This window comes from Crocodylus siamensis, chromosome 6 (genome assembly GCF_052110815.1).
Source record: "Crocodylus siamensis isolate JL-2025a chromosome 6, ASM5211081v1, whole genome shotgun sequence".
Lineage (NCBI taxonomy): Eukaryota > Metazoa > Chordata > Crocodylia > Crocodylidae > Crocodylus > Crocodylus siamensis.
Genome location: NC_143400.1, coordinates 52,961,288 through 52,981,214, shown reverse-complemented (window position 1 = coordinate 52,981,214; position 19,927 = coordinate 52,961,288).

The window sequence follows — 19,927 nt, the reverse complement described above, 5'->3', positions numbered from 1 at the left end:
TGAGAGAAGCAGAGTTTCAGTTACCTTGTAAAAAGAAACAGAATAGTGGGTGGAGGTTGGCTGATGCCAAACATAAGCGATCTGACCATTGCTTCCATACAGTTTCATAGTTGATAGGGTCGGAAGGGACCTGAGCAGATCATCAAGTCTGACTCCTGCCATAGGCAAGAAAGAAAGAAAGAAAGCTGGGGTAAAACAACCCCAGCCAGGTGATTATCTAGCCTCCTTTTGAAGACCCCCAGGGTAGGATCCAGCACACCACTTCCCTTGGAAGTTGGTTCCAGATCCTAGCCACCCTGACAGTGAAGTAGTGCCTCCAGATATCTAGTCTGAATCTGCTCTCAGTCAACTTATGGCCATTGTTTCTTGTTACTCCCAGTAGTGCTTGGGGGAACAGGGACTCTCCCATAGCCTGCTAGTCCCCCTTGGCCAGTTTGTAGATGGCCACCAGATTCCCCCTCAGCCTTCTCTTGTGGAGGCTGAACAGGTTCAGGTCCCTGAGCCTCCGCTCATAGGGCCTGCCCTGCTGCCCCCGGATCATGTGGGTGGCCCTCCTCTGGACCCTCTCCATGTTGTCCACATCCCTCCTGAAGTGCGGCACCCAGAACTGGACACAATACTCCAGCTGTGGCCTGACCAGTGTCGCATGGGGGGGAGGATCACCTCCTTGGACCTGCTTGAGATGCATCTGTGGATGCATGACAAGGTGTGGTTAGCCTTCCTGGCCACGTCCCTGCATTGGCGACCTATGTTCATTTTGGAAGCAATGATGACTCCAAGATCCTTTTCTGTCTCTGCACTGACGAGAAGGGAGTTCCCCAGCCTGTAGGTATGGTGCTGGTTCTTCCTCCGCAAGTGCAGCACCTTGCACTTGTCAGTATTGAATCCCATCCTGTTCTCATCCACCCACCCCTGTAACCTAGATCTAGTTGCAGCCTGTCCCTCTCTTCCAGCATGCCCACTTCTTCCCACGTCTTAGTGTCATCCGTGAATTTGAACAGGGTGCTTTTCACCCCCTCATCCAAGTCGCTGATGAAGATGTTGAACAGTGTGGGCCCAAGGCCCGAGCCCTGCGGGACCCCACTGCCCAGATCCCTCCAGGTCAAAAATGACCCGTCCACCACCACTGTCTGGGTGCAGCCCCCAGCCAATTTGCGACCCATCTGACTGTAGGTATCGATGCCACAGTCGCCTAATTTCTTAATGAACACAGGGTGAAAGACCGTGTCAAAAGCCTTCCTAAAGTCCAGAAAGCCTATGTCCACCGCAACACCTGTGTCCAAGGATTTTGTGACCTGGTTGTAGAAGCCCACCAGGTTGGTCTGACAGGACCTGCCCATAATGAACCCATGCTGGTTGCCCCTAAGCGTACACTCCCCTGCTGGTCCCTTGCAGATGTGCTCCTGGATAATTTTCTCAAAGACCTTCCCCAGGACTGAGGTAAGACTAACGGGGCTGTAGTTTCCTGGGTCCTCTTTCCTCCCTTTTTTGAAAGTGGGGACCACACTGGCCCTTTTCCAGTCCTCTGGCACCTTGCCAGAGCACCACGAGTGCTCGTAAAGCTGTGCCGGGGTCCTGCAATGACCTCTGCGAATTCCCTCAGCACTCTGGGGTGGAGGGGAAGCCTCCTCATGGATATATAATATAAAGCCATGGTGTGGGGTTTCACCAGGATATCTGTACCTGAGTGGGATACTCCTGCAGCTTCTCCAAAAGAGGCATGGCATGGGAAAGGATGTAATGGCTTCAAGACTGGTTTATCCCAGAAAAGAACAGTGGCTCATGGATGGATTGAGGTACAGCCCAAAGGTAGGTGACCCTGATGGACACTGGCTTTGAAGATCAGGCTCAACGGCTTGAACTGGCAGCCAAAGCAAACTGAGAGACAAGGGAAGTGATCAGCACAGAGGAGCATGCAGAGCAATAGGTTGTTTGGATGTGTGGCCTCAGGTGTGCCAAGTTACAGCCATCCCCTCTGGCAGTGATGAATAATGCAGTTATTTGCTGGGGGCCAGATTCTCATCCAGGGGGAAGAAGAACTGTTTCCCAGTTAGCCAGGCATGGAAGAAGGTTTCTTCCCATCACTGATGTTACCCTGCTCACTGAGGAGTCAAATGTCTGTCGGGGTTCACACCAGGTGGGTAAATGCATTATAGCCTGCACATAGATGCTCCCTTCACTTTGACTCCAGGGCTTTTTTCCCCCCCCTTTTTTTTAAATCTGTGGTTTTTTGTTTTGCTTTTTAGGTAAAGCTACACGTATGCCTGTGTGGAGACTTGCCCACTCTTCTCTGGAAAGCCCCCTGAGCCATGGCATTGACGTCACAAGACAACCAACTGTCAGACAATAGAGATTAAGACTTGGCAGGCCAAGCTGAGCAGGTGTTCACACCTTCCCAGGCAGGTAAGCAACATTCTTCTGCTGAACAGGAACAGACATATTGCATTGACAGGGCTGCACATACAGATCACAAGACCTAGCCTGATCCCAAATCGTGACTGTGCAGAGGAATTACAGGAGTGGGAGACACCCTTGATGTCCCTGCATGAGCTTCTCATACGCAGCAGAGCCACAGAGGGGGAAGAATAGCTCCTGCTGATTGCTGCACCCCTTGCCATTGCATGTGAGGAGGAGGAGCTGGGGATCAAGCAGATCCTTGCTTCTGTGTACAGCAGATCCACCTCACCACAGTGCAGGCACTGCTGCCTGCAAACAAGCCCGGGGCAGGATTCTTCCCTGCTCTGCCTCAACAGAGCATGGGGGAAACTCCTGGAGTTGTGCGTTGCTGCAGAACGAGGATTGCGGACATGGTGCCTCTTGCTTGGAGAATAGCCAAGGCTGATGAGACAAGTTCCAAAGGTTCATTCCAGAGGGTCAGAGATGCACACGTGAGGTTGGTGTGCATGGGGCTGCCCTGTCCAAAGAGAATTAAAGAAAAAAGATGGAAACATATCTATTGATGAGAGCCCATCTTTCTGACCCTTGTCCCGCTGCATCTGCTGTTCCCACCGTAGGGCGACTCCTTTGTGCAGAGGACACTCAGCCAGGCCCCTGCCCAGGAGAAAGGGGCAGGAACTCCAGCCCTGAACCACAGCCCATGCTCCACCTGCTTGGCAGAGGTGTCAAAATCAGAAACCTCCTTTATAAATGCACACAGCCTGCCCAGCTCCTCCTACACTTTCCAATGGCTGCAAAATACCCTGGCTCCCTGAGCAAGGGTTAGGTGGATCGCAGAAGATCACAGTCCAAGGAAAGCTTATTGGTAACTGCCACAAAAATATGTGATGAAATGACAGTGAAAGAAATGCCAAATGTAATGCAGACGGGAGCATTTCCTGATGTTTGTGTTGCCTGGGTTGATCAACAGCCTGTGATGTAAGAGTGCTGAGGGAGGTTTGTGCAAATATTTTTTCATTCAACCTGGCCTTCTTCCCATTTTTGATAGGAACAAACCCCCAGTCCAGTACAAACCTTTGCTAACTTTTCACTGAGTGGAGGGCAAGCTTTGAGTTTCCCTTGGGGAGAGGTGGGGGGCTAAGTTTTCAATGCATGCTGTATTTTCTTGCATTCCACACCCTGCCAAATAAAACCTGCACTCTGCTTAAGGAAAGCTGAATGAAGTCATGGCTGAATGGTGATCACATGGGGCCAGGACAGAGTCCATTCACCAGTGTCATTGCCCATCCCTTGCTGCTCAATCAAAAGCTAGAGGATTAACCCTGTAACAGTTTCTGTGATACCTGGCTGAGCAACAAAGGTAGGGCAAAGTGAGGCTGAAGAGTGGACTCTGTCCCTGCTGTATGCAGCCAGAGAATGGCTGCACAGTCCCCGGCAGCCATTCCAGCGTCCTGTGCCTCCATTCCTGCATGGAAATTGGCTTGCTCACTAAAAATACGCACCCCGATTTTGAACCGACTATTTTTTGTGGAAAAGGTGGGAGTGACATGTGAGTTAATATAACACTACTCTAATATTAAGAGTGGCAATGGATTCTTTTCTCACAGGACAAGACAAGAAGCAATGGTCTCCAACTGAAGCAAGGGAAAATTAGGTTGTAAAGCAGGATAACAAGGAGAGCTAAGCACCAGAACAGGCAACTCTGTTCTGTGGAAGTCTGTGGAATCTCCATCTTCGAAAGTTTTTAAGTGCACGTTGGAAGAACACAGACTGCACTGGTTTAGACAGGGACAATCGTACTGTCAGCAAGGAGGTTGGACTCTGTGACTTTCTGAGGTCCCTTCCAGTGCTAATTTTCTATAATTCCATGATTTTGCATACCAGTGGTGCTCAAGCTTTTGACTTGGCAGGGCAGAGGAGTGACATGGGCTGATCCGTGGGCCAGCTTGAGTACCAGGGTCAGATCCTGCACGCCCAGATAGGGCCCCATGGGGTTTTAGCTGGACCTCCCATGACTGGATTTGGGGCTGGTGATGTGAGCTGCTTTGCATGCTGGGATAAGGTGCCCCATCTGCTGTGCAGGGCCTGATGCTCCCTACACATTCAGAAATTTGGCAGCAGGGGGAACAGAGCCACCACTACCCCATTGCCAAATATCTGGAGGGAGGAGGAGCCCTGAAGGCTGGCGTCATGGTGCCGGGGCTGAGCACCCCTGCTGTATACAGACAAGAACTCTAGCTGAGGGCATCTGAGCTTAGAGGATTACAAACCCTGACCAGAGATGCCCCAGGCATTCATTTGAATAAGCAAGGTCTACTTGTAAATCATGTAGCTTTTGTATCCAAATGACCTGGAGATGTCTCTAGATGTCCATTTCTATGCCCATGGAAGATCTAGATCATAGACAATGAGGGTTAGAAAGGACCTCAGGAGGTCACATCTAGTCCAACCCCCTGCTCAAAGCAGGACAAGCCCAGCTAGATCATCCCAGCCATGGCTTTATCTAGCTAGGTCTTAAAAACCTCCAAGGATGGAGATTTCACAACCTCTCTGGACAGCCTGTTCCAGGGCTTCACTACCCTCCTACCGAGAGTTTTTGCTCATATCTAACCTCAACTTCCTTGCTGCAACTTGAAAACATTGCTCCTTGTTCTGTCATCTGCCACCCCTGAGAACCGTCCAGCCGCAGATAACAGATCTAAATAACAAAGTTCACTGGGCTCTTAGGAGCTCACCAGTGCCCCAAGAGGAGAAAGTTCAAATAAATGCTCTATTGTAGGCTAAGCACAGACTGCTGATTTACACCAGCTGGGCAATACTCTTACCACATACTTGGTCCTGAGAAGGTAACACACAATCTCCGAGCACAGAATAATCCCTATCAGTGAGAAGTCTTACCATCCTCACACACATCACCTACCTGGTGTCCATGAACTCTATGGTCTGGACCAATGTTGCCAGCCTTCATCATATAAAAACCATTGTCTTTCAGTCACTGTGTCCAGACCAATCTCATGATTCTTGAGTCAACACTGGCCTTTTTTGATGTGTTCTCTGGGTACTGGCCAGGGCAGGGCAGCAGAGCTAACATATCCCTGCCTGTCTGGATCTACTGAGCCATTGTGGTTTTGCAGGCACCATGCCCAAAGCTTTATGAAACCAACCAGGAACAATAAGTGGCAAGGGGCAGGCAAAGCAGGAGGGGGAGAGATGAAGGGCCAGATTCTGATGTCTCTGGGGCAAGACAGGAACAGGTCCAGTAGCTCACCTGAGATTCATTGTGCTGCAAGTGAGGTTAAGAAGAAAAAGGCAGGCTGCTGGAGAGGAGTTGGAGAAAGCAGAGACCCTTCTTTCCCTACACTCCAGAGGCCCAGGGATACCATGAGTCAAGCCCTGCTGACACAGCAGCTGATAACTTCTCTGTGCCCAAGGTAGGAATAGCTACTTTCTGAAACCATCGTTCATGACTTGCTGGAGTGATAATGCAGAGCCGGCACCTGTCATAGAATCACAGAAAATGAGGGCTGGAAGGGACCTCAGGACTCATCTAGTCCAACCCCCTGCTCAAAGCAGGACCAGCCCCAGCTAGATCCTCCCAGCCAAAGCTTTGTTGAGCCAGGCCTTAAAAACCTCTAGGGATGGAAATCCCACCACCTCTCTAGATAACTCATTCCAGTGCTTCACCACCCTTTTACTGAGAAAGTTTTTCCTAATATCCAACCTAAATCTCCTTTGCTGCAACTTGAAGGGAGTTCAAGGGAGGGGTACAGCATGGCTGCTGGTCTGAATGGTCCATCTAATGTGCAGGGCCTCAGGGCTGGGCCTGGCAAAAGAATCTGATCTCCCTTTAGCCCTTGGCAGCTGGCAGAGCTCCCCAGTGGCTGCAGCCACCTCTGACTGCACTACAACCTGATGTATTAGTCCCATCCCACTAACTCCTACTCATCACAGGCCCACCTGCAGGGACTCCCCCACAGAGCTGTGCATCAGCTTATCCCAACACGCACCTGCACTGGCCCTCACCTCATCATTTCTGCTGCAGCTGGACAAGGAAGGAAGAAGCCAGGATTTCTGCCCTATCACAACACTGGGAACAGGAAGCACTAACAGAAGATCTCAAGGGTCTGGGTGCCTTCTCACTAGGCAATGGGAAGCCAGGCAGATTGGGCACCTAATCCAGAAGGAAGAGTGAAGGCCTGGAAATTTCTTCAACATTATCAACTTCCTTCCCTGAAGCGGAGTCTGCTGCCCAATTTTCTCAGCCCAATTTTCTTCCATTCCAAAATCCTCAAGCAGCAGGATACAACTGGGCTGATAAGTGCTAGATACGGTGGAGGAACATCAGCGAGGAGCTGCCAAAGCTTCTCATCTCAAATTGCCTGCCAATTCCCTTGCAGTTTTCTGAACAAAGTGTTCCTGTGCCTATCCATTCATCGCCTCTGTTGCTGTGCTAGCAACGAATGCCTCAGTTATGATGACCCTTGAAAAATCAGCCTCAGCTATTTTCTTGCCAACCATTTTAGCTGGTAAAAGGAGGAAAGGGTGAAACCGAAGTGCTCAGAGGACTTTGGGGAGCTGTGTGAAGAAGGAGGAACAAAGGAAGGAAGGACGGAAGGAAGGAAGGTGGACACAAGAACAAGGAAGAGGATGAAGAAAAACAGCCAGAAGAATGGAGAAGGAAGAACAGCCGCAGGTTTCCATGCTGGGTGATGCTAACCGGAGAATAACAGAGTAAGTAAAAACCCAGAGTGAACTTCTGACTAGAAGTTCAGTAGAACAAGAAGGCCAGGCTTACTCTGATCCCTGTGCAGACTTCTCACTGGTTTCACAATGGGAAAGTCCCTATCACTATGTCCCAGCTCACAGACCAGAATTAAACCTGGCATGCAGCCCTCCCTACAGAGAAAGCCCCAGCACAGCCCTACTCTGGAGATGGAGATGCTATGCTTCCCTCAAGGGAAGATCTCCAGGGCATAATAAAACCATCCCTGATGATAGTTCACAACCTGGCCTCCCTTCTCCCTCCAAAGGATCATAGGAGCCTGCCCTAAGCCCATATGCCTGCCCTAAGCCCATATGCCCATATACCCATGACTAACCTAAAGCAGGCTGTACAGATAGGTTACACCCCAGCTGGCCAAACTCACTGGAGAGCCCCTCTTCTGGCAGTGCAGGCTGGGTGGAGAAGGGAAATGTGGTAGACATCATTTATCTGGATTCCAGCAGGACATTTTGACAGCGTGGAACAAAGCTCTCTTCATGGCAGAGAACCATTGTCTGCAGAGTACAATCAAGCAGACTTAGAACACAAAAGGGGCTGACAGATCGGAAGCAACCCGTGATTTTTTGTGGGGCCCCACCAGCATGTGGGTGGGCATGAAGCATTACTCTGTGTTCCCGCAGGGATCAATGCTGACAGCTGTCAAATGCACTGGGGCCCTGCCAGCCAGGCACACTCCTGATGTTAGACACGTACACACCACCTCTGATCTCAGTGAGGTCTGGGCCTTGGTGTCCTGGAAGGGAATGTGACTGCAACCATGAATAGATTTCACAGATGTCATAGACATTAGGGCTGGAAGGGACCTCATAAGATCATCAGGTCCAGCCCCCTGCCCAAGGGGCAGGAAGTCAGCTAGGGTCAAAGAATCCCAGTAAGATAAGCATCCAAGTGTTTCTTAAAAGTATGCAGAGTAAGTGCTTACACCACCTCTGTGAGTAGTCTATTCCAGGCCTTGGGAGCCTGGACAGTAAAGAAGTTTTTCCTTATGTTCAGCTTAAAATGGTCTTGTAGGAGTTTGTGACTGACCTTGTCATCCCTTGGGGTGCTCTGGTGAGCGGGTGTTCCCCCAGATCCTGATGCACATCCCTTACGTACTTATAGGCTGTCACCAAGTCACCCCTGATCCTGTGCTTCTCCAGGGGGTAGAGTCCCATGGCTCTCAAACTCTCTTCATAAGGCCTGCTCTCTTGCCCTCTGATCATGCACGTGGCTCTCCTCTGGACTCTCTCAAGCTTCTCCACATCCTTTCTGAACTGTGAAGCCCAGAACTGGATGCAGTACTCCAGCTGTGGCCTCACCAAGGCCAAGTAGAGTGGAAAGATGACATCCTGGGCCTTGCTTGGAGATGCATTGGTAGATAACAAGCTGGAGTTTTGTTCACTTTGCTGGTTGCAGTATTGCACTGGTGGCTCATGTTCATCTTGTGGTCAATCATGAGGACCTGGGGAACTATAGGCCAGTTAGTCTTACCTTGATCCTGGGTAAGCTTTTTGAGAGAATTATTCTGGCACATGTCCACGAGGGGCCAGCAGGGGAGATTATGCTTACGGGCAGCCAACACGAGTTCATTAGAGGCAGGTCCTGTCAGACCAACCTGGTGGCCTTCTACGACCAGGTCACCAAATCCTTAGATGCAGGGGTAGCAGTGGACGTAGTCTTCCTGGACTTTTGGAAGGCCTTCGACACTGTCTCTCACCCCGTTTTCATTAAGAAACTGGGGGACTGTGGTGTCGACACCTACACAGTCAAATGGGTCGCCAACTGGCTGGAGGGCCGCACCCAGAGAATGGTGGTGGACGGGTCATTTTTGACCTGGAGGGATGTGGGCAGTGGTGTCCCCCAGGGCTCGGTCCTCGGGACTGCACTGTTCAACATCTTCATCAGTGACTTGGACAAGGGGGTAAAAAGCACCCAGTTCAGATCTGATGATGACACTAAGATGTGGGGGGATGTGGGCACATTAGAAGGAAGAAATAGGTTACAATCGGACCTAGACAGGTTACAGGGGTGGGTGGATGAGAATAGGATGGGATTCAACACTGACAAGTGCAAGGTGCTGCACCTGGGGAGGAAGAACCAGCAGCATACCTACAGGCTGGGGAACTCCCTTCTCATCAGTGCAGAGGCAGAAAAGGATCTTGGAGACATCATTGATGCCAAGAGGAACATGGGCCAGCAGTGTGGGGATGCAGTCTGGAAGGCCAACCGCACCTTGTCATGCATCCACAGATGCATCTCAAGCAGGCCCAGGTAGGTGATACTCCCCCGCTATGCGGCAGTGGTCAGGCTGCAGCTGGAGTATAGCATCCAGTTCTGGGTGCTGCACTTCAGGAGGGATGTGGACAACATGGAGAGGGTCCAGAGGAGGGCCACTCACATGATCAGGGGGCAGCAGGGCAGGCCCTACGAGGAGAGGCTACGGGACCTGAACCTGTTCAGCCTTCACAAGAGAAGGCTGAGGGGGGATCTGGTGGCCTGTTACAAACTAGTCAGAGGGGACCAGCAGGCACTGGGGGAGTCCTTGTTTCCCTGAGCACTACCAGGAGTGACTAGAAATAATGGTCACAAGCTGGCAGACGGTAGATTCAGACTTGGCATCAGGAGGCACTACTTCATGGTCAGGGCGGCTAGGATCTGGAACCAACATCCAAGAGATGGTGCTGGCTCCTACCCTGGGGTCTTTAAGACAAGTCTTAGCAATCACCTGCCTAGTCTTTCCTGCCATGGCAGGGGGTCGGACTTGATGATCTACTCAGGTTCCTTCCGACCCTACTAACAATGAAACTATGACCCTCAAGTCTCTTTCAGCTATGGTGCTAGTGAGTGCAGCACTGCTGAGCCTATAACTGTGATGCGGGTCCCCTTCGCCCCCAGGTGGAGCACCTTGCATTTCTCCGTATTAAATATCATTAGTTTTTCATCCACCCACCTTGCAAGCCTATGAAGATCGTCCTGGATCACCAGCCTATCCTCAAGCATGGACACTCTTCCTCAAAGTTTGGTTTCATCAGTGAACTTAGCTAGTTTGTTTCTGACACCAGAGTCCAGATCATTTATAAATACATTAAAGAGTACAGGTCCAAGAGCAAAGCCTTGAGGTACACCACTGGTCACTGAATGCCATGTTCATTCAGTTTCATGAACTACCACTCTCTGGGTCAAAACTCGGAGCCAGTTCCACAGCCATCTGTCTATAAGGTAGTTGAGGCTGCAGTTGCCCAATTTTTCCATGAGGACATCATGGGACACCAGGTCAAAGGCTTTTTTAAAGTCCAAATATATTATATCAACCTCTTCCCCTTTGTCTGGTGGTGCATCACCTGGTAATAGAAGGAAATGAGATTGGTCAGGCAAGACCTACCCACAACAAACCAATGCTGGCTATCCTTCAGAACATTGCCTTCTGTTAGCCAGTCGAGAATTGGTTTTTTGATATTTTTTTCCAAGAACTTTCCAGGGATTCAGGTCAAACTTATTGGCCTGTAGTTTCCCAGATCTCCTTTCCTCCCTTTCTTGAAGATAGGCACCACATTGGCCCTCGTCCAATCTTCAGGTACTTACCGGGGCGCCACGGGTTCTCAAACATCTTTGCCAGTGGCCGCACTATGATGTCTGCCAGTTCCTTTAGCACTCTTGGGTACAATCTATCTGGACCAGCTGATTCGTGGGTGTCCAGCCACTCAAGGTGTTCCCTCACAATATCTAAACCAATAGTGGGCATATAGTTTCCCTCACCCTGGTCATTCCATAACATGTTAGGCAGGGTGGTCCCTTGGGGTTGGTGAAAAACCAATGCAAAGTAATGATTAAGCAGATTGGCTTTTTCCTGGGTGTCAGTTGTCTGCTGCCCCATTTGTTTAGCAGGCATTCAAAGTTGCTCTTGCTTTCCTTCCAACTTCCCACATATCTGAAGAAGGACTTTTTATTGCCCTTGATTCATGTAGCCAGTTGGAGTTCGGTTACAGCCTTGGCTTTCCTAGTTCACTCTGTACAGGTGTGGACCAGTGCAGAATATTCCTTCTTAGTGGTGTTTTCTGTCTTCCATTCTTTATAAGCCTCTCTGTTTAGATGTAAGAGGTCCATGAGTCCCCAGTTGAGCCAAGGGGGTTGCTAAGCCCTTTTACTACCTTTCCTATGGGTTGGGATGAACTTCCCTTATGCTTTTAGGATTGCTTCCTTAAGGAGCAACCACTTGTTGTGAACTCATCTCCCTGTCAAATCATGGTCTCTCAGGGTCTTGATAACAAGCCTCCTGAGCTTATGAAAGTCGGCTTTCCTAAAGTTGAGGACTTCTGCATTGCTGACTGACTTGCCAGCTTTGCGTTGGATAGCTAAACTGATCAACTCGTGGTCCCTGTCTCCCAGCTTCTCTTCAATTCTTAGGTCACTGACTAGGTCCTCCCCTTTGGCCAGTACCAGGTCCAGCAGCGCCCTACCTCTTGTTGGCCCATAAACTCCTTGAAACAGGCAGAGCTTATCCACACATGTAAGGAAGCTTTGAGGCCGATCGGATTTGGCTGAGTGCTCTTCCCATGAGCTATCTAGGTAGTTAAAGTCTCCCATGACAACCATGCACCAAAAGCGTGCAGCCTCAGCCAGTTCCCTAGCGAATTCATGGTCAAGCTCTTGTTCCTGATTTGGAGGTCTGTAGTAGACTCCTACCATAGTATCCATAATTTCCTTCACCATGTTCCCCTCATATTCTAACTCAGAGAGTCTCCAGTCTTCCTCCTTGGATAGCCATCTATACCCAAGGTCCAGTCATAGGAGGAGTTCCACCAGGTCTTTGTTATACCTATGAGATCATAGTCATTTCTATTTAGCAGAAGGACCTGTTTATTCTCCAAGCTCCTAGCATTAGTGTACAGGCAAGTAAGTGTGCCTTTGGAGGCCCTAGGCTTCCTTGCATTCATGGAGAAGCTCTGTTCCTGGGCTGGGGTATGAGTGGTTTCCCTTGAGTGTCCTAATGTGCTGATTTTGCAGTTGATGATTGGTGAGCTTGCTCTGGTGGTTGTCCACCCATCCCCTGGCGAGCTTAGTTTAAAGCCTGGTCAAGCAGGTCAACCATTCTGGCTGAGAAGAGCTTCTTCCCCAGTGCAGTGAGGTGGACGCTGTCTTCCCAACAGACCACTGCCTCGCTCTCTGAAGTGTGCAAATGTGTGAGATGTGTAGATGGCACAAAGTTGTGAGATATGGCAAAGGAAAGGAGTATTTGGCAAAAACAGCATGATTTGGGGGGATTTGTGCAAAGGATGGTGAGGGCAAAGGATTAACAAGGAGCCCTTTGCACGTTCCTTGAAAGGCATGAGGCTCTGTGAGTCAAGTGCACAGGACGGAGCAGTGCATGAGCCATTGCTGTTGTCTATGAGATCCCAGGAGCAGACTACATGTAATCCCTGAAGCTCAGAGTGCCCAAAGAAAGCCATGGGAGTTGGATGCCCAATGCCATTAGAACCTTTAGAAAATCACAAGCAAAACAGAATGTACCAGCTCCCCTACCAACTTGGGAACAATAAATCCCAAGGTTACAAAAATTAAGAAAGTCTCTTTTTCTCTGTGCTGATTTATGGGAGACATTTTCAGGTAACTACTTCTCCAGCTAGTATCAGCTTGAGACATTTGCAGTCTGGGAAATCTTTTCTGCTGACAACCATGCTGTTTGGGTTGGATCATGATCTAAAGCCATCTTCCATCCAAGCTCTTCATGTGTACACGGGGACCTCCTCTTTTGCTACACACTCCAGACTTGTCAGGAGTTACTTGTTAACATGTTTTGAACAAGGAGATGTTTAAACATTACACCATCCTGGGTGAAGTGTGAGATGCCTGAGGTTAGCCAAGTTTTCTGATTTCTATTGAAAATCTAACCCAGGTTCTGGAAGCACTTGAAAGTCTAGCCCACTATAACCAAGATAGCAATGTTTTGTGCACAGGAAATCCACATCAACACTAACTCTTTCAGCTAGGGGCCATCTGACACACATAGGTGACTTCCAAGGAAAAGGGATAAGGTCTACATTACTGTAAAGAGCAGCCTTTTTTTTTTAATTTCCTTGCCAGATGATCTGACCAGACTTTGATTATTAGATAAAAGAACACATTTGTACCAGATTGCCAAGAGAATGGTAGTATTTAATACTGCTGCATTCAATTTCCAGTCTCTTGGGAGGACTTCCTGGACTAGCATATGTTGGTGTCAGGTGGCAACATGTTCCACATCAAGGATGGAGAACAGTGGCTGATGTCAAGGGTGAGGTTTATATAATAGCATTGTTGAGGTTGCTAAGGGGGACAACATATTGCTTATATCATCAATACTGAGTGTTATTCTATATATATAACAGCTTTAGTCTGTCTGTCTGTCTGTCCATCCGTAATGCTTTATTTGCACTCTGATTGGTTGTCTTGGCAGCCAATCAGAGTGCTCCAAGAATGCTCCAGACAGAAGACGGCAGCACTACGGAGGGTACGGAGTAGCGGGGGGCAAGGTCAGTGCTGCTGGCCTTGTCCCCCCGGCCCTGCTCCTCAGAGGCAGCAGCTGGCCGAGGGGAATGGAGGGGATGGCAGGGCAAACTTCTCCCCACCCCCCTGCTCCTTGGAGGCAGCAGTGGCATGATGGGGAAGGAACTGGGTCAGACCCACTATGGCGGGGTGTGGGGGAAGGGGTCAGGCCTGCCACACTGGGGAGGAACCAGGTTGGGCCTCTGCGGTGGTGGGCAGAGGGTCAGGCTGGAAGGGGAGGTGGGGCCGGATGAGGATGGGGGAGCGAGGGAGTTCATAGATTTCATAGACATTAGGTCAGGCTCCATGTCCACTGGAACCCCGTTATTTTTGATGGGCAATTTGCTAGTATCTATCTATCTATCTATTTATAGATAGATAGATAGAGATGGAGATATACCTATAGATAAATACTAGCAAATTGCTTGTCAAGAATGACGGGGCGGGGGCAGTGGGGACAGAGCCTGGCCTCTGGCCCTGTGCCCCCACTCCCTCGCTCTCTCCATCCTTGTCTGGCCCTGCCCCCTCCCCTTTGGGCTTTACTGGGTTCCACCCCCCCTCCCCATTTCCTGTCACTTCGGGCTGGACCCCATTCTCCCCCCCAGCAGTTTGGGTCCAGGCCCCCTCAACCTCCCTTCCCACCACTATAGGCCCAACCCCATTCCTCCCTGACCCCATCTGCTCCCCCACTGCTGCCATGGCTTGACTCATTTCCCCCACCACCGTGGTAGCCCAACTCAGTCTCCCCCCAGCGTGGTGGGCCCAACCGTGTTCCCTCCTGCTGCCTCCCCACTGTGGCAGGTCCAACCTCATTCTCCCCCTCGTGCTACCGCCATCTCCAAGGATCAGAGGGGTAGGGGGAAGCTTGCCCCACCATCCCCTCCATCCTCGTTGGCCAGCACCCTGTGCCACTGCTGCTGCCGCCTGAAGGAAGCAGGGCCTGGGTGAGGCTCCATCCCCTCTGTCCCTGCCATTGTGGCAGCACTTCGCCATGGTGCTGCTGCCTCCTGTCCAGAACGGTCTTGGAGCACTCTGATTGATTGCTGAAACAACCAATCAGAGTGCGAATAAAGCATTATGGACAGACAGACAGACAAAGACTTTTATATATATAGAATATATAAACATATCTATCTATCTGTATGTCTATCTAAAATGAGTCAGGCTCCCAGCAATTGTGAGATTAAAAATAATAAGAATTATATAAATGAGGTTCGTTAGTCTTGTGGTTTTCAAACATTGAGGGGTTGTGTTTTCAAGTTCTGAAAAGTGTGACAATTAGAGGCTTATTTGGAAAAAAAAGAAAAAGGCACATAATCAACTGAGTTCAGGAACTAGGGCTGGGTAGACACCAATATCATCTATGTGTGATAAATACTGCAAGAGCTCACTGCTAGCCACCTAAGACTGCCTGTGCTACTCCTGTGGCAATCCAGATGACATCTGTACAGTCAGACATCTGCAGCATTTCCTGGCATGTGAGGCCCAAGCCTCAATGTGCAGAACTGGATGGTATGATCACATGCGAGAGAACAGTGTAGAAAATGAGAAAGAAAGGGGAATAAACAGCAAAGCAGATCCTTGTACTCAGAAAAATAGGGCTAGGAAGAACATCAAGTTGTCATGTAGTCCAACCCCTTGCTTAAGATGCTTCCCAATCAAAACCATTCCAGACAAGCATGTGTCAAACCCACCCAAAACCAATCCACAGCCTCTCTAGGTAATCTGTGATTTAAAGTATCCTGTTATCCTTGTTAGTCTAGCAGAATAGCTGCAGGAAGTCTTCTGTGGTCTCCACTCACCCCAGTCAAACCCAGTACTAAGAAAGCAGGCTTAGAAAGTGTGAAGGGCCCATGCTTTCATGGACTGGGGTAATCAAGAATTTCCTTTTCATATCAACAAGAGGTAAGTTTCTGAAGCAGCATGATTGGCCTCAGTTTTCCTTGTGCTTCCTGCATGTATTGTGCTTCCTGCAAGTACAGCTTCTCTGGCAATACTTTCTGCTCTGCTCATTCCTGCCGGTTGGTTGTGATAAACAATGTCCAATGTATTTATCAGTTAAACTAAATGTTGAAGGGAAAGTGGCAAAAGGGAGAGAAAAAGAGGCTGAATTGGTTCAAACACAAGGCCCTACAGGTGTCAAATACATATGAGACTTATGGGACCAGAAAAAAATCAACAGATTGAAAGAGGTGTGCTAGAAAATAGCCCATCCTCTTATTATTTAATCCCCAAACTGGGCCTATTTCATCCCATACTAAGTTTTGGGGTAATTTAAAAAAAACACAGGGGAGCGAGAAACTTGAAGCAAGGAAAGGAATTACATTTTGTGAGGGTCTCAAAGGTGTCTAAATGGTTGCTACTGAGTCTGACCCTGCTGGCCCTTCCAACAAGCATGGATGAGCCAAAAAGGGGACAAGGTAGCCCTCATGTGGACCATTGGTGATGAAATCCATGGAAGTCCACCAGCTGGATGAGCTAGAGACAGACCACCTGAGAGTCATGAGATGAGGCAGAAAGACCTGCCAACCTGATACCAAGAGGTGAAACCACTAAACAGTTCTGTCAGGTTCAGGGACTGGTGCAAACACCAGCTGTGAATAGGACATTCTTGGTGCAACCACCAGACTTGCCCCACCCCCAGCAAACGAGGAGGAGATGGAGGTGCACACCAAAATTCAATAGCTGGAAATTCAGAGGAACCTTAAGGGAATTAGATACTCAAAACACAGGGACGTTCAGTAGGATCCTGAAGCTGTAGAAATTCCTACTGGTCCAACAGGAGAAACAACATCTTTCGTTACTACTGGTATCATTGTCCCCAGCACTGAGACACCTTCCATCTCCTGGCTTCCTGCTTCTACTTCCCTGACATATTCTTTTTTCCTGACCTGCATTTTGTAGTCCTGTCTCTTGTGCTCAGAAGGAAAGCTGATCCATCAAGACAGTCACCCTCTGAAATCTTTCTTTTGTGAGTGAGCAAGCATGTAAGTTCGTACCTTGGGAGGTAAATCTCTTGGAGCAAATAGCAGGAGGAACCGGATACAGTCTCAAAATTGTGGTGATCTCACTTAGTTGAGTAAACAAAAAGACAGTCTCAGTCCAAGGCAATTGCAACTGGTGTGTGAATAACTTGCAAATATTTATTGAAGAACCAGCAATATGTTACTCAGAGGTAGGGTCATCTGCTGGGTTGGTACACATCACGTTTGCTCTGCTAGCTGGCACAAGTAGGAGCACAATGCTCTCCCCTATCATAGAGGCACTCTTCTGGTTTATGGATATATATATATATGTGTATATATATTGAGTAAGGGAGGGAAGGAGGGGGGTGGGGAAGAGAGTTTTGACTTTTAAAACTTTATTACAAAAATGTTAAAAACGAAGTGAAAGTGCAGTCCTCTCAAGGGCTGCATATGAAACACTTGTCAGCAACAAAAAAAATCATATCACCAGTTTGGAAGCCCCTCCATCCCTTCATGGGGTTACACATTTAGGGCTAGCTATGCATCTTCTACCTTGCAGAGCACCCCCTTGGTGACCCAGAGCAAGACACCTGGTTCATATTTTGTTACAAGGTGAAGTGTCCAAACTCAAATGTGATGCACACCCAGACCAAGAGGTGGAGGAATTGGAGGATGTTGTAGGAGTGGGCTCTTGTGAGCTTGTTTCTGGAGTCGCCATCCTGACCTGGCACAGCAGGAAATTGACCAGCGGATCACACTCCCTTCAGCCACTGGGTATAGGATAGGGATATGAAGTCCATGTCCAGAAGGCCAAGAGGGCGCTGAGGGCAGCAAAAGCAGTCACAGCCAGAGGCAGTCCAGGAAGGTATGGAGGAGAGTCCTTCCCACCTCCTTGTGGCAAGGCCAGGCTGCTGACAACACTAGATCTAAGTGGTGGACAAAAGTGCCCCAGGCAGCATCTGCCACTGGAGGTCATCAGTTCTCTTGGCTAGTGATGCCCAACCTTTTGGATGAAGGGTGCTAAGCCGGTCCATGCGCTGGATCTGGTCCACTGACCCAAACTTCAGTGCAGTGCTAGTCCACCTTTAAGAGGAGGTTAGATGAACAACTTGCTGGGGTCATTTGACTCCAGTACTCTTTCCTGCCATGGCAGGGGGTCGGACTAGATGATCAGGAGTCAGGAGTGGACTGGCAAAGTTCGCCGATGACACCAAACTTTGGGGCAAAGCATCCACGCCAGAAGATAGGCGGGTGATCCAGGCTGACCTGGACAAGCTCAGCAAATGGGCAGACGAGAACCTGATGGTGTTTAACACTGAAAAATGCAAGGTTCTCCACCTTGGGAGGAAAAACCTGCAGCATCCTTATAGGCTCGGCAGTGCTACGTTGGCTAGCACTACAGAAGAAAGAGACTTGGGGGTCATCATTGACCACAAGATGAACATGAGCCTGCAATGCGATGCTGCGGCTAATAAAGCGACCAAAACACTGGCTTGCATCCATAGATGCTTCTCGAGCAAATCCCGGGATGTCATTCTCCCCTTGTACTCGGCCTTGGTGAGGCCGCAGCTGGAGTACTGCATCCAGTTTTGGGCTCCACAATTCAAAAAGGATGTGGAGAAGCTTGAGAGAGTCCAGAGAAGAGCCACGCGCATGATCAGAGGTCAGGAAAACAGATCTTACAATGATAGGCTGAGAGACATGGGACTCTTTAGCCTGGAAAAACGCAGGTTCAGGGGTGATCTCATGGCCACCTATAAGTTTATCGGGGGTGACCACCAGTATCTGGGGGAACGTTTGTTCACCAGAGTACCTTAAGGGATGACAAGGTTGAATGATTATAAACTCCTGCAAGACCGTTTCAGGCTGGACATAAGGAAGAATTTCTTTACTGTCCGAGCCCCCAAGGTCTGGAACAGTCTGCCAGCGGAGGTGGTTCAAGCATCTACATTGAACACCTTCAAGAGTAAATTGGATGCTTATCTTGCTGGGATCCTATGACCCCAGCTGACTTCCTGCCCTTTGGGCAGGGGGCTGGACTCGATGATCTCCCAAGGTCCCTTCTAGCCCTGATGTCTATGAAATCTACTCAGGTCCCTTCCAACCCTAGAAACTATGAAACTATGAAACCTGGGGCCCAAAGCTGCCTTGCAGGGCTTGGAAATATGGTGGTCAGGAAGCAGTGTTAATATCCACTCCTCTCCCACTGCCAAATTTCTGGACCTGCACGCTGGGTTACATGGCTCTGGCCAGTGGTTGAGCACCCCTCGTCTTGGAGATAGGCAGCTGGTACAGTGCACCAGACTGGGCAGGCTCGCTCCGGTGTTGTTAACACTAGGCACCACCTTCAGGTAATGTCAGAGTAGGCAGCAAGGACAAGGGCATGGTGCACTTTGACTACCCACATGTACAGTGCCTTCCCAGACAGGATCTCAAAGCAGAGCTCACTACTGTTCAAGTTGGACACAAGGAAGGACAGCAGGATACCAGGCCTGCCCCTTTCATTGCTGTCCATATCCAGAGAAATAGGCAGTGATGGGCCATATATTTAGCAATGAGGAGGGCTCATCATGGCATCTATTTAGTTCCCATTGGGAAGGCCTCATTATGTAGAGATGGTCCTCCAGGGTAGCAAGCGCATGCATGGGGAGAACAGCTTCCACTTCAGACAAGAGGCACAAAGCCAAGTAGACAGAGCACAGACCCAGCCAGTTATCCAAGGCTTTTGCTGAAAGCCAAGTGGACCAGATCAAGCCGAGGAGGTGAGTCAGGTCAATGGTGTGCGACTGCACCAAAGAAACAGTGAGGCTTCCAGAGGTGAGGTTAAGTGCCTCTGGCAAGTTATGGGTCAGGGGCTCCTGCAGCAGCTTTGGAAATCACAGGTGCCTGCCCTGAGGTCTCAGCTGGAAAGAGACCCACTAGGTCTGGGCAAGGATGATGTAGAAGGGTGGGAGGGCATCCCAGCTGAGGTGATCAGGATCCAAGAGGAAAAGCCCTGATAGACTGAGGTTCCCCACCCAATGTAGGAAAGTGCAGGCCAGCCATCCCCAGAGGAAAGGTTCACCAGCATATAGAGGCCTGATTTTGGAGCAGGGGGTTTTCAGGTTCACTCAAGGAGGGTGGGTTAGGGGGCATATCATAGTGCTGCAGTCAGGGAACTGGGAGTCAAAAGCCAGGGAAGTCTATTCCCAGTCGTGACAGATGAGTAGCCATGGGCAAGTGAAGTAACTGGGCAAAAACCCAGTAGAGTGGTGGCTGTACTAGGACTAACACCCTGTTC